Source organism: Silene latifolia, unplaced genomic scaffold (assembly GCF_048544455.1).
Source record: "Silene latifolia isolate original U9 population unplaced genomic scaffold, ASM4854445v1 scaffold_73, whole genome shotgun sequence".
NCBI classification, from domain to species: domain Eukaryota; kingdom Viridiplantae; phylum Streptophyta; class Magnoliopsida; order Caryophyllales; family Caryophyllaceae; genus Silene; species Silene latifolia.
The window spans coordinates 152,701-167,970 of record NW_027413640.1 but is presented as its reverse complement, the minus strand read 5'-3'; positions in this window follow the sequence as shown (position 1 = coordinate 167,970).

Below are 15,270 nucleotides of genomic sequence, written 5' to 3'. Positions count from 1 at the left end.
ATCGTGATTGTCCCAGCAAAATACCATTCGCTTTGTGAGGTTATCGCACATCAGTTAGGACGCCCACTGGGGCTACTCCTTTCTACTTGACATACGGCATGAAAGCTATACAACCAGATGAACTAGAAATCCCGTCCTTACGCATTCTGCTCGAAAGTCAAATTCCAGAAGCTGATTGGAAAAGGGACAGATATGAAGAACTCATCCTCTTGGATGAACGAAGATTGTGCGCATTGCATAATGTGAAAACATATCAGGCACGTATCAAACGAGCCTTCAATAAACGAGTTAAGCCCAGAAACATCAAAGAAGGAGACTTAGTCTTCAAATAAGTCAGAGCTCTACTACCTGTCGATCCATGTGGAAAATTTAAACCCAACTGGGCTGGACCATTCTTAGTCAAGTCCATACTCTCTGGGGGTGCGGTTAGGATTACAGACTTAGATAGGAATGAATTTTCTAACACAACCAACCTCGATCAATTAAAACGATATTATGCGTAGTATAGGACAGGAAACGCGCCTTGCGTGACACCTACATGCCACTCTTGCGACACGAAATAAAAATGGCCCTTGGCTTGCTGAAATAAAGCTCATGTTACTTTGCTCTTGCATTTTGACAATTCGTCATCTTCATATCATCAAATAAATTGAGTTTTATTTTAGGAGTAAGTAAAGCTCATGCTTATTTTCTAGTTCACTACAAGCTCTTGATTAGAAAAATTATTTTTTTACATTTATTCAAACTACGCGCAAGGATTTGATTTTATTTTTAAATGAATACGTAGGCAATCCTTTATAGGATACAACCCATTATTTTAAATGTGAAGAGGAGGACATTTGCAATTGTATTTGAAATTCGACAAGAATAATAAAAGAAAATCACAAATAGTTTCATTAACTAATTAATCTTTAATTCATTTGTTCCATAAATAATAATAATATGCCACATAATATAAAATGCCAAAAAAAATAACTGCTAGGCTAGGATTCTGAAAACCCCGCCATTTATTACAAATAATAATAATAATAATAATAATAATAAATAGTACTACGACTAAGGTTACTTTTCCATCTTTCTTTTGCCTTTGTCATTTCTATCGTACTTCTTGTCTCGACCACGAGCCGGGCGCTCTTGTGCTATCTATGACCTAATCACCAAAGGTCTCTCTCGCGGCCTAGCCTTACTATTTCGATCCATCACCATCTCTGCGGCAGGAGCGGTCTTCGGTTTCTTCGACGGATGAACGACTCGGAATCCGGCCTCTTCCTCCTCTTCAGTCAAGTACTTCTGGTTCTCCTTCGCTACCTCGCAAATCTTGTAGTCAACAGGCTCGTGCTTCCTCAATTTCTTACGCTCTTCAGGAGTGCTAACTTTCCTCCATTGCAAGTATGAATCAGATACCCATAAGGAGCCAATAGGAGAAAGTATGAACCACATATTCCTCTGAGCCCACTTGAGGGCCCACTCTCGACGAATCTCTGTAGTATGTGCCAATGCAGTCTGTGGATCAATGTCAAGCTTCAGAATCTTCTGCTTAAGGCCCAGTTGCCTCATCAATCTCTCCGGGAAGATGGAAATCATGAATTCCAAGCTAGGGATGCGAACTGATCGAGTCGGATATAAAGATGAAACTCCGGTGACTGACTTGAGATGCCACCATGGCACAATCCATCGGATCAAGGGGCCTCCTTCATTCTTCAACTTGTTCTCCCAATAGTTGCAAACCCGAGTGAAGTCCACCATGTAGAGCCTGGTTCTCATCGCAATTGACCGAGCATGGTATCCTAGCACATTAACTGGGGGCTCGATCAACCGCAGACGCCCCATAAGCCAAACCTGCAACGAAAATGGGAATTAATGCCCATATGGCCAACCAAAAAAAAAAACGAAAAAAAAACGGTTAGCACATGTAAAAAAAAAAAAAAAGAAAGCGGGTTCTTACCTACAAAATGATAGGACTTCCCATATAAGGAAGCTCACGGTTGGCTTTTTTGTTGTCCAGCCCCAGAACGATATCTCCTAAACAAAGGCGTGCTGGGCCCTTGCGCAGCTCCATTTGTTCCACTAAGCTCAAGAAACGAGGATCCTCTCATCTCCTTGTCAACATGCCCTTCAAGGACATAACAGTGAAGTAGACAAAATGCAAACGCCCTGCGTCTCGCAACATAAGAAATAGAAGGGTCTTCCCTGCTTATGAATCGGTCAATGAAGTCAAACATGCGGACCCCTTTTGAGGTCACAAGACGGTAAACCTCAGCCATCGTCAGTCCCAGCAAGTCTCTAAATTTACCCTTATACCCTTGAGAGCTAAAAGGTATAGCGGGTGCATTTTCTGGATCCCATCCTCTAATAACAGCTATTTCCTCTGGGAAAAGACAAATATCGCCTCCAGGAAAGGCGAACACGTGGAAATTTGGATCCCAATATTCAAGAAAAGCATCCAAGAAAGGTTTCACGATTTTCACCAATTTGAGACTCAAGAGTGATCCCAAATTAAAAGCACCCATGTCATGTTTCTCGATATTTGTGAACTCGTTCGTCCACTCCTTGAGACGGTTTTCAAAGGCATCCATAATTATGAAGATATGAGAGTTTTTATGAGATAGACGGAAGAAAGATGGAGGAATTATGAGAATAAAAGCTTCCCCGACGTCTCTATTTATACTAAAAGCTGTTTCCTAATTTTCGTTAGGTCTAACCAGCTAGGGAAGTGGCGCAGCATCTGCTGCGCCCCTTCGAAGAGTCGCAGCTTTTGCTGCGCCTCTTCACCAGGCTGATTTCCGTGATTTCAGCTTTGGATCTTTTCTAATTTATTTTGACTATAATTTCCTATAGTTTATTATTTTGGTAATTCCGTCAAATTACCAAATTTTATGTTTCCTAATTTTTCGCGCACGCTTTTCGAGACAACATTGACATTCTCGCCAAACGAGCGCACTTACCTGTTTCATTTTATTTTCTTTTTTAAGGGAATCATTTCACTCCTCATTTCACATTTCATTTCAAACTTATACATTTATTTTTACGTTTTTTTTAGGGAGTAGCCCTCCCTACTGTCCGGTCATTTTTGTCCATTTTTGGGCACTTTTTGTCATTTTCGCTCATTTCGGGGCAATTTTTCGCATTTTCAGGTCATTTTGCTCATTTACGGGCACCTTTTTACTTTTTCTTCTCATTTTGCGCTAATTTAAGTCACGTGTATATTATGTGTTCTACGTGTAAATTATGTGTAAATTTCGGCAGCATGATGGCACAAACCGTCATCTACCAAACCTATTTTCTAAGCTAACCTGCAGGAACAATATACATCCCAGCAGCAAAGGCACTCAGGCCGTCATATATACAACCAAAAATGCAATACATACATCAAACTGGGGGCTCTCGCCCAAAACAGGTCCAAAGAGTCGAAAACGAGGTTCAAAATGTACAAGTATATACAAGACAATCAACAACAAAAAGGAAAAGCAGCTACTCCTGGTCGCCACTTAGCACGGCTATGGTCGCCTCGAGGACACCGATTCCAGCGTCCCTGACCTCCAGCTCCCTCAACAGGCGAGCTGTCTCCTCCTGGGACTGCGCCAGCTCACGCTCCAGGTCTCACTCTCTCTGCAAGTGATAAAAAAATGCCTTATTTCATTCAACCATTTCAAACAAACACGAGAAATTGCAAAAAATTCAAAGTAAAGAGAATGAGGGGTTCATACCTGTCGTCCCCGGCCACCTGCAAGCGCCTCGATGGCCGTAGCCCGCAGTCGGTCGGCCACCCTCCACAATGCCACATGCTGAGACGGCGCCACCTACAGTTCAATAAACAAAAGGTTTTCAATAAAGAACGAATGCATTCTTATGCAATGAAAACAGCAAAAGACAGCCGAAGCTGGGGGCTTACCCTCCTCACTAAGTGCTGCCACTCCTCCAGGCCAGCATCCGTCACCTCCTCACCGAAGTCACGGATCTCGAAGATCGTCGTCATCCCCCCCGCGTCGGTGTAGTCAAGGGTCTCTGGGTACGCTGGGGGCTCGACGCCTGCCCCCTCGATCTCCTGCAAAGTTCAAATGAATTCTTTATTCGATGATCATTTCTCAGTTTGTCAAATCAATTCAAAAAAGGAAGAAAAAATACTTACCATGATCGGCCAGTACGCCAGCCTCTGGCGAAGAAAAAGAGAGTACTCCTCACCAGGAAGGAGGAGGGCGTCACCACCAACGCCCTCCAAGTCAGCCTCTCTCTCAGCGTCCGAAGGCTCCCTAAACATCGTCCGGGGAGGATCGACGAGAACTGTGAAAGTGTAACGAGAGCACTGACGAGTCAAACGCTCGCCCAGGTACCACACTGGTCCCTTGGACGTTCACAGCAGCAACCAACTCGTGCTCCTGGGTCGAAGGAGCTCATCCACGAAGACCGGAGCGTCGGGGTAGTCCACCCAAGGTCTGGGCACCCACTAAAACAAGTAAATGAAAGGTCATTCGTATGAATAATCCTAAATGAAAATAACGATGAAGAAAGGTAGTTGAAGATACTTATGTCGCTCGACTTCAGGGTGTTCACGCCCCGTCGTCAAACATCATAAGAAGAGCGCTGGCTCTTCCTACGACACACCACCCAGTCCCTCACGAACGGGCACGCCCTCGGCTCAGGCTCCGTCATCTTGGGCGTGAAGCCCGGAAAGTAGGAGTACACCCACGCCTGCAAAACAAGACAATCGATAATGATCTTTCACAATTCGATTACAATGAAGAAGTAATGATCTTTCATGATACGCAATTAAGGTTCATACCTCCAACAACAGTCCAGGACTAACAGTAGCAGGAGAAGTCCCCTTCTCCATCAGCTCAAAACGAACCATGGCCCTCATATAGCGAGTGAGGACCGCAAAGCCATGAGTGACCCAGTCCCACCGACCCAGGTCACTCAAGTCAGAAAGGAATGGAAGAAGCTTCGTCGACAACCTCTCCCCCTTGTGTCCGAGGTAAAGCGAAGACAAGAACCACCAGAGCCACAGACGAGACCTCTGCTCCGCAGTACAAGCGGGAGGAGCCACCTTCCTCCCATCCATCATCATCGTCGCCGGGGTCATACCTGCAAAGTAGTCCCTGATTTAAGTACTCGGTACCATCCCGGGAACGGTGGCAGCACCCGCTGCCAGGTTCCAGCCGATCAGCCTCCTCGACTCGGCCAAGTCCACTCTCATGGCCGTCAACGGCCACACCACAACCTCCTCTCCAACGGCAGACCAGAAATCATGCCGTAGTCCTCCAGAGTAACCCCGACCTCCCCGAAAGGCATGTGAAAGGTTGAGGTCGTATCCCAGTACCGATCGAGGAAAGCTCGAATCAGGCAAAGGTTAGCCCGAATCTTCCTCTTCTTGATCGCCCTCCACGCTCCCACCAAAGCTCCGAAGGCTCCCAGCTTGATGATGGCCTTCTCCTCCTCCGTCAGTCTCTCGTAGGCCTCCATCATCGTCATATAACCGGAAAAGGACCTCATGTTCCCGGCCTCCTGTATCTATTCGACACAAACTATCTTTAGCACAAAGCAAAAGAGAAATGAAACTACAATAAGTGAATAAGGAAAAGTGATAAGGTAATGGCAAGTTCGAAATTTACCAAACTCCTCGCCGTCCTGTAAGACAGGTGGCTCTCCGCTGCCCAAATGAGATGTCGACCATCCCATTTCTCAGCCTACTAAGGTGCCCCCGCTAGCTGGCGACCACCTCGTCCGACGTTTGCCCGCCTCGGGACCTCCTCGACAACCTCCTTGAAAACCTCCTCGACCACCTCCTCAAGAATAGGAGAAGGGTCGAAGTCAAAGTCCACGTCCATGGGAGCCCTCCCCGAGTAGAAGCAACGTCACCTGCAAAATTAAAGTAAATTAGGCCGCGTCAGATGACAACAAGCCTCGATGAGGTTTGTTTCAAGCCTTTTGAGCCCCGAAAAAAGCTTTTTCTCGCTATCTTTGGCCATTTCTTTCGAAACCCGACCACTCATGTGATAAATTGGGTCAAGTCAAGTCTAAGTCCAAGCCTAGTCACGGGCTTGAGTCGAAATTTCGGCAGCATTTCGCTATAATGGTGATTATGCCCTAAGAAAAGTGTCCTGAAAAAGCCGTCATAAATAAAAAATCCGAAATGGTAGGAAGTTTACCCGTTACAAAAGTATTCCAAAAACCAAATTTCATCAAAAATGGGCAATCCTAAGGCCATTTTCGAAGCGATTTTCAAGACTGTTGAGAAACCGTCTCAATTTCACTGAAATGCTCAATACTTGACGAAAATTCAAAAAGAATACATGGTTATGTTCCTAACATTGCCAATTATACATTTCTAATGTCAATTTTACAAGGGAAATTCATTTGGGGAAAAAGCCCCAAATTTTTCGAAATTTTGGGTTGAAAACCCTAATTTCTTCCAATCAAAATCAAGCAAATACAGATATTAAAGCAAGAATGAGATACATACCTCGATTAGTCATGATTAATGGAATGATTTGATCAAATTTTTGACCAATTTTGGTTGGATTTTGAGAGAGTTTTAAAGGAATTTGTGTTTTGTTATTATGAATAAAACACGACTTCTGTCGAGTTTTTACTCACACAGGGACGAACTCGAGAAAGGACGCAGCACCTGCTGCGCCTCGTCTAAGAGTCGCAACTCTTATTGTGCCTCTTCCCCAGCTTCCCTCCAGCTCAATTTTCAAAAGTTAGTTATAAGTTCGCTATTTGTGGGCCCATCTTTGGTGCACCTCTTCTCCAACACCATATATCATATATTTGGTCTATTGGGCATTTATTTGTGTCCGGACAAGTATTTTATCTTCGAGCAGACTGCGAACCATTGCAGTATTTTATCGACAAGTAGATTGTGAGCCGTCACAGTATTTTATCTCCTAGAAAAGATCTTTCATCAGGACTTCCCATGCACCAACGTGCGGATTTCCGACTGTGTTTCGATACGCCTCCATCAATACCCTATTATTTTCCCAGCGAGAGTTCATGACAGCCGATTGTACTTCTCGATAGATAAAGTTCATTTGAGACCGACGCAAGCAGACTCCCCAGCAGTTTCTACCGACGTCCTGCTTCCCTCAATATTTATTTTATTTCCTCTTGGAGTTCGGCAAAGGTATCGTTCTCCGGATGTTCTCATACCAACCTTCTTTTAGGTCCCCAACCAATCTATGTTCCCAAACTACCCTAGTCTCCACCTATAGGATCATACTCCCTTAGGATCGTCTTTCTCCAGGTTCATACGCCCAAACCACGGTTACCCTTAGGCCGCCTTCTCGCCGATGTTTTCCTTTTAGGGTCCCACACCCTAGCACAATCCTTATATATCTCTTAGGTCTTAGCCTTAGCTCCTACGCTTAACCTTAGCTCCTACGCACTTCGGGATGCATCTCGAGAAAGAAGTCTCAGGTATGGTTTCTTCTTATAGCTGGTAAGCCTCCTTATGTAGTCTAATGGACTTTAAACGACCCTCCCCGATAGTCGACAGACTCTAAAATATTCCCGACGATAGTCCTTGGCTCAGACCCCTTGAGCCGCCTCGGGACGCCATAGTCGTCAGGTTGTAATCTTCGATTGACCTTGTGGGATTTATCTGTATGCATCCCTTTATATTTAAGGATTATAACGAATTATAAAGTGATGATAACTAGTCATAAATAAATTGCATAAACAAAATCGTAAAGGATTAAAAAAAAAACCTTCGGTCCTAGCTTTTATGGCCTATGAACAATATCGCAATGATATTCTCCTATCAGTTGCACCCAAGATGCTCCGAGAAATGCCCCTCAAATTGCTAGAATGAGATCCCCAATTTTCTGTAAATAATAGGGTTTATTTGTGTGATTTTCTGATGAGAGAAAATGATGAGCAAAAATTAGGTTTTGAAAAAAAAAACCTAACTCTCCTTATAACCGAGTATATGGAGAAATAGGGTTGATTTTCTTTTTCCAAAAATCGGCCCATATGAACCGAAATAATAAGTATTAAAATCCTTATTTTCGGTTATTCCAAAAATGTATAAATGTGTTAAAGATAAATTGTCATCTAGTGAGGATCGAACCCATGACTTCTTGGTTTAAGTACCCTCACTATTACCACTATGACACATTCATCTTGTTGATATTAAATATAACCGATTACATTTAATTACGAATTAACAGATTAATTCGTCCAAGCTAACATTACACACATTTAATTAAATATAACTTATTATATTCAATTTACGAATTGTGATTAATTGTCTCAACTAATATTATTTAATCTTCATTAAATAATTGTCTCATCAACACATTGACTAACTGTTTAGTCATATAAGGCATCAATGTGATTATATTTCTATAACCACATTTCTCAAATACGTCCTATAGGTGTGACCTTTAGGGACCAGTTGATCACCGCCATCTGTATGATAATAACGTCAAACTTTCTAGCAAGCCAACCGTTATTAGGTAAACGTTAATCAACTGATTAAATATACGAAGTATACCCTTGTGAACCTGTAAGAGATTTACAAATGTTATCACACTAATTTGTGGAGGACACAAGCTCCAACAAACTCCCACTTGTCCTCACAAGTGTATGTGCGATAACCGATTCTCATGTCCTAAAATTTCTCCCACTCAATGTAAAACAATTTGCAAATCCGTATTCACAAAGGTCGTATTTTACAAGCGATCATCATCAAGAGTGGTTTCCCCGACTAGAGAGTAACTTAACTGATAAACGAATCAACATTCGAGCATGGCCATGCATTTTAGTTACAACTCCTCGAGTGGCCCTGAGAAATAACTATACCTGATAAGGGTTGGATATTTTCCTCAACTCGAATCTTGCAGATGTAAGCACAGTATGAAATGACCCAGAAAAAATCTACTTAGCCTCCAGTTACGGCAGACCGTGAGAAAGAAACCAAAGTCACCCAAAAACTGCTTTAATCCCAAGAGACAATCGATAGTCAAAAGAATCGACTCTAGGAACACAATGGATGTCTTATCCACGACCTGGCACCGAATGTTTTTAAACATTTAGGACTCCATTACGTTGTCACAAAAATTTGTCCTACGAGGTATCGTTATAATCTCGCATTTGTGATCGATCAGTCAACAATTTGACTTATGGCTCGATGAACCCACCATCAATCGACTGCATAATATAATAGCCGGAGTTATCAGCTCACATGGGCGATTACGGACCAAACAAATATAATGTAATTCAGTTCACTTTGTGGCGTTCAATGTTGTCAGTACAATCCACATGAAAAACAAAATATTATATAAATACGATGAAGTTATAAATAGTATATGAAAAAGATAATGTATCAAATTCATAATCAACTATTACAACTCAGGAACACGTTTAATTCTCATGGAAATAACGTGCCCTCCATGCTTATCATATTACAATGGCTCAGTAGTAGAATCTGCTACAACTTCCTGTTTGGAACTATTCTAGCTGACCGCAGCACCATTAAGAGTAAGAACGAATCTAGACTGAGGTTTCTAATCATCTCGATCCGTTTGGAAGCTAGCATCTGCGAAACCGGTTGCGCATAGCTTAGTATCTCCTCCATAAGTCAATACCCAATCCTTAGTCCTCCGTAGGTACATGGATTCTTTTGGTACCGACTCGTCATACTCAATTCATATGCCAAGTCTGGACGTGTGCATATCATGGCATACATGATTGATCCTATAGCTGATGCATAAGGAATACGACTCATGCGCTCAACCCCTTCAGGCGTCGTGGGTGACTGATACTTGCTCAACTGCATCCCAGACGTCATTGGAAGGTTCTCCTTCTTGGAGTTGGTCATGCTGAACTTCTCAAGAATCTTATCCAAATAAGACTTCTGACTTAGTGATAACGTCCGTCGTGATCTATCTCGGTAGATACGGATGGAACGTAACATGACTACGGGTGCAAAAATTTCATCATAATGCAATCCGTGCACTTGAGTGAAACCTTTTGCCACAAGTCGTGCCTTATAGGTATCTGGTTGCGCGTCTACAGAATGCTTTTTTTGTAAAGCCATTTACACTATAGAGGTTGTACCTTATTAGGTAAATCAACTAGATCCCATACGTTATTCTCATATATGGAGTCCATCTCGGATTGCATGGTTTCGAGCCATAACTTTGAGTCGGAACAGGCCATAGCACCTTTATAGGTAGCGGGTTTATTACTCTCAAGGAGTAAAACGTCATTCTCCTCGACCATACCAATGTATCTGTCCGGAGGATTAGAGACTCTACCCGACCTCCTAGGTTCCTCAGGAATATGAACCGTGTCATCAGTTGGAGGAACAACTTCCTCCATCCGTTCCTCGGTTGTTGGTTCTGGAATCTCCGACAGCTCGAAGGTTCTATTACTCGTCTTGTTCTCGAGAAATTCTTTCTCTAAGAACGTCGCACTTGCCGCAACAAAAACTCGATGTTCAGTAGGCGAATAGAAGTAATGACCAAATGTTCCTTTTGGATAACCTATAAAGTATGTCTTGACCGATCGCGGGCCGAGCTTATCCTCGTGTCTCCACTTGACATAAGCCTCGCAGCCCCAAACCCGAATAAAGGACAAGTTAGGTACCGTTCCCTTCCACATTTCATATGGAGTCTTGTCGACAACTTTAGTCGGACTTCGGTTAAGTATAAGAGCAGCTGACAAAAGAGCAAAACCCCATAATGAATCAGGCACTACCGTTTGACTCATCATGGATCGAACCATATCAAGTAAGGTTCGATTTCTCCGTTCGGACACACCATTTAATTGAGGTGTTCGAGGTGGAGTTAACTGTAGAACGATTCCACTGTCTTTAAGGTGTTGATCAAACTCATTTGAAAGATATTCGCCACCCCGATCTGAACGGAGTGCTTTAACCTTTATACCCAGTTGGTTTTCAACCCTGTTCTGGTATTCCTTAAATTTCTCAAAGGACTCACTTTTATGCTTCATTAAGTAGACATATCCGTATCTACTCAAATCGTCCGTGAAAGTGATAAAATATCTACAACCATCTCTAGCGGTAATTGACATAGGTCCACAAACATCAGTATGTATGAGTCCTAATAGGTCACTAGCGCGCATTCCAACACCTTTGAAGGAAATTCGAGTCATCTTGCCAATGAGACATGATTCACACGTGCCATATGTAGAAAAATCGAATGCGGGAATAGTCCCATTATCGACGAGTTTCTTCACGCGTTTCTCATTTATGTGTCCCATTCGACAATGCCATAGATAGGTTTGATCTTTGTCACCAACCTTTAATTTCTTATTATTCATGTGTAATACTTCCGTGGTTTGATCTAAGATATAAATTCCATTCATGGAAACTGCTTTGCCATAAATCATTTCATTAAAAGAGAAAATACAACTATTATCCTTTATTGAAAATGTAAAACCGTCTTTAGCAAGTACGGAAACAGAAATAATGTTCTTAGATAAACTGGGTACATAATAACATTTAATTAGAAATAACTCAAAACCACTAGGGAGTTGGATTACATATGTTCCCTTCGAGGCAGCAGTAACTCGTGCTCCATTCCCGACTCGCAGGTCCACATCACCTTTTTCGAGAGGTATGATGTTCTTTAGGCCCTGCAAATGATTACACATATGAGAACCACAACCAGTATCAAGTACCCAAGTTCCGAAACTTGCATGGTTAATCTCAATCATATGAATATAAGATGACATACCAACAGGAACGACGCGGCCTGCCTTGATGTCCTCACGGTAGACGGGACAGTTCCTCCTCCAATGTCCAGTCTTGTGACAATGGTGGCACTCTATGTCACCGCCCTTGCTCTTTGCCTTGCCCTGTGAGCCACTAGTCTCACCGGGCCCACTCTTACCATTTCCTGGCTTCTTAAACTTTGGCTCACCTACAGCTAGGTCGCTATGGGTCTTGCCCTTACCTTTACCCTTGTTGAAAATCGTGAGAACATCCTTGCTTCACACTCCCACTCAATTTCATATCCTCTCGGTCTGTACGAGAAGGGAGTGTAGCTCATGGGGACTCTTTTTCAAGTCATTCATGTAGTAGTTCGCCCTGAAAAGGGCAAAACCATCGTGAAGAGAATGAAGCATTTGGTCAATCATGTGAAGAATGTGTGGGCTAACCGGTTGGCCCTTCTGGAGTTTCGCATCAAAGAAGCGACAGGTATGCTCATATGTAACGATTCTCGGTGCTTTTGAGAACTCGTTAGTGAGCGTGGTGAAAATCTTGTTCGCACCTTGGGCAATGAAGCGTCTCTGCAAATTGGTTTCCATTGCAAAGATGAGTACGTTCTTTATCGCACCCGCTTCCATAACGAAGTCACTATAAGCGAGTGACTCGTTGACTCCTGCATTGGGGCCTGGGTTTACCGGTATTGGCTCAGTTAAGTACCTGAGCTTACCGTCGCAATGGCAACGATCGTAGTCGCCTTCCGTCCGCAAAGTTGGACCCATCATTCTTCAGTCGCGTGGACTGATTCATGTGGTCCATGAAAGCTTTTAGCCAGGACTCGCGATCAAGTGTGGCACTAGGCATTGGGATTGCGTTATTTCCAGCCATTTAGTTGTAACAGTATTATCAAAATAATCCTGTTCTATACTGCGAGAAGAAGAATAAAAATAATAAGCATGTGCATCGTTTATAATTTTAAGTCTAATGAACTAATGTCGTAACGCGAAGACTCAAAACATTTATACAATTGACCTCCCTCAAGAATTATATAAATGATCCCAATACTCAATTATCTGTAAATTGATAAGCTAACCTCTTAGCTAATTCTACCGTTAGAATTCTTGGTCGATAAATTTCTGCAAATTCTATCTTTAGTCCATCATAATCACGAGAAACTCTTCGGACTATGATGTTGAGGTAAACTAAGTCAACACAACTACTTACCCAACGTAGAAGTGGTCATATTATGCCTACCGACGAAGAAGTGATTCATAGTTGTTTGCCCTTATAAAGACTAATCTCAATTTCCGTTTTAGAGGAAGATCCCATCAACTTCGTTTTAATTCATTTTAAGTGAACTAATATCTAGCATGCGTGAATGAATAAACTAAGGTGATGGCTTAAAAGCATGTGACATCTGTATGTCTATGAAAACTAACATACAACCTATATGTGTCAATTTTCATGCATTTTAGTAGTAGGTGGTTTGGTTTTAGACGGAATATGATGCATAAACTATCATGTGAATGAAAAGCAATAGGAATGAAAAACGTAAAAACAATAAAAAGTCCTAGTGTGGCCTATCCTATCAAAATGAACATTAAATACAAGTTTGGAATCCATCCTTGGACCCGAGAAGCTTGTCTCGATGTTCCATCTTGATCCATGTAGCGGGAGTGAGCTCCAATCTCCATCTTTAGTCTTCTTTGAAATTACAATAAATAAATTACATAATAAACCTATTTATTACATTCTAATTTCAAAACCCAAAACTAAAGAAAAAATAAAAGGAGATACGAGATCTCATAATTACATAAAAGTTATGTTTCCTTCATTACGAAAACATAATTTGACTAAGGCCACACTAAGTATTACAAATTAAAACCGATTGCAAAAATACATAAATAAATTCATTCAACGATTCATTCAACAAAAATAAAATGCATCAACTAAAAATAAATTAAACATACATGACACAATTCCTTAATTATGTTGATTAATTTTATCCAAACCACCTATTTAAATTAACAAATTAAGTGACAATTCCTCAATTAATCACATTAATTTCAAACTTAATTCATATTAAACTTGTAATATGAATTTAATCCATCAATATTTTAAACTGCTTTAAAATAATTAGGTATCTTTAAATTTTGTGAACCGCTTCACAAAAATTATCATACATTATAAATTAAATGTATAAACAAAATTGGCCAAAACAAAAAAAAACAAAATACTTTTTTATTTTCTTTTTGGTCTCAGCTGAACAGTAAAAAGAAAATTTTTTTTTTTTTTATAATTTCAGCACGGCTAAACTAAAAACAGAAAACAACTTTCCTTATTTTGTACACGGTTTTATCTATAAAAACCGAAACAAGACAAATTTTTTTTTTTAAATCTGTCCTCTGTGAATAGTAACCACGTGAACAGTAACAGGAAAGAAAAAAAACGTCTTTTCTCGGATGCTTTTCAAATCGGCATAAACAAAAATAGCCGCAAAAAACTTTAATCGGTTTTTCAGGAGAAACCGAAAGAAAGAAAAAAAACAGATTTTTTTTTTTTTTAAAAAATATACTGTTCATCCGTGAACAGTAACGGAAACCCTAATTATTGTTTACAAACAATTTTATGAAAATCATCAAAATTAAAATTCGTGGCCTTGGCTCTGATACCACTTGTGGGATTTATCTGTATGCATCCCTTTATATTTAAGGATTATAACGAATTATAAAGTGATGATAACTAGTCATAAAATAAATTGCATAAACAAAATCGTAAAGGATTAAGAAATAACCTTCGGTCCTAGCTTTTATGGCCTATGAACAACATCACAATGATATTCTCCTATCAGTTATACCCAAGATGCTCCAAGAAATGCCCCTCAAATTGCTAGAATGAGATCCCCAATTTTCTGTAAATAATAGGGTTTATTTGTGTGATTTTCTGATGAGAGAAAATGATGAGCAAAAATTAGGTTTTGAAAAAAAAACCTAACTCTCCTTATAACCGAGTATATGGAGAAATAGGGTTGATTTTCGTTTTCCAAAAATCGACCCATATGAACCGAAATAATAAGGATTAAAATCCTTATTTTCGGTTATTCCAAAAATGAATAAATGTGTTAAAGATAAATTGTCATCTAGTGAGGGTCGAACCCATGACCTCTTGGTTTGAGTACCTTCACTATTACCACTATGACACATTCATCTTGTTGATATTAAATATAACCGATTACATTTAATTACAAATTAACAGATTAATTCGTCCAAGCTAACATTACACTCATTTAATTAAATATAACTTATTATATTCAATTTACGAATTGACAGTTAATTCGTCTCAACTAATATTATTTAATCTTCATTAAATAATTGTCTCATCAACACATTGACTAACTGTTTAGTCATATAAGGCATCAATGTGATTATATTTCTATAACCACATCTCTCAAACACATCCTATAGGTGTGACCTTTAGGGACCAGTTGATCACCGCCATCTTTATGATAATAACGTCAAACTTTCTAGCAAGTCAACCGTTATTAGGTAATCGTTAATCAACTAATTAAAATACGAAGTATACCCTTGTGAACCCGT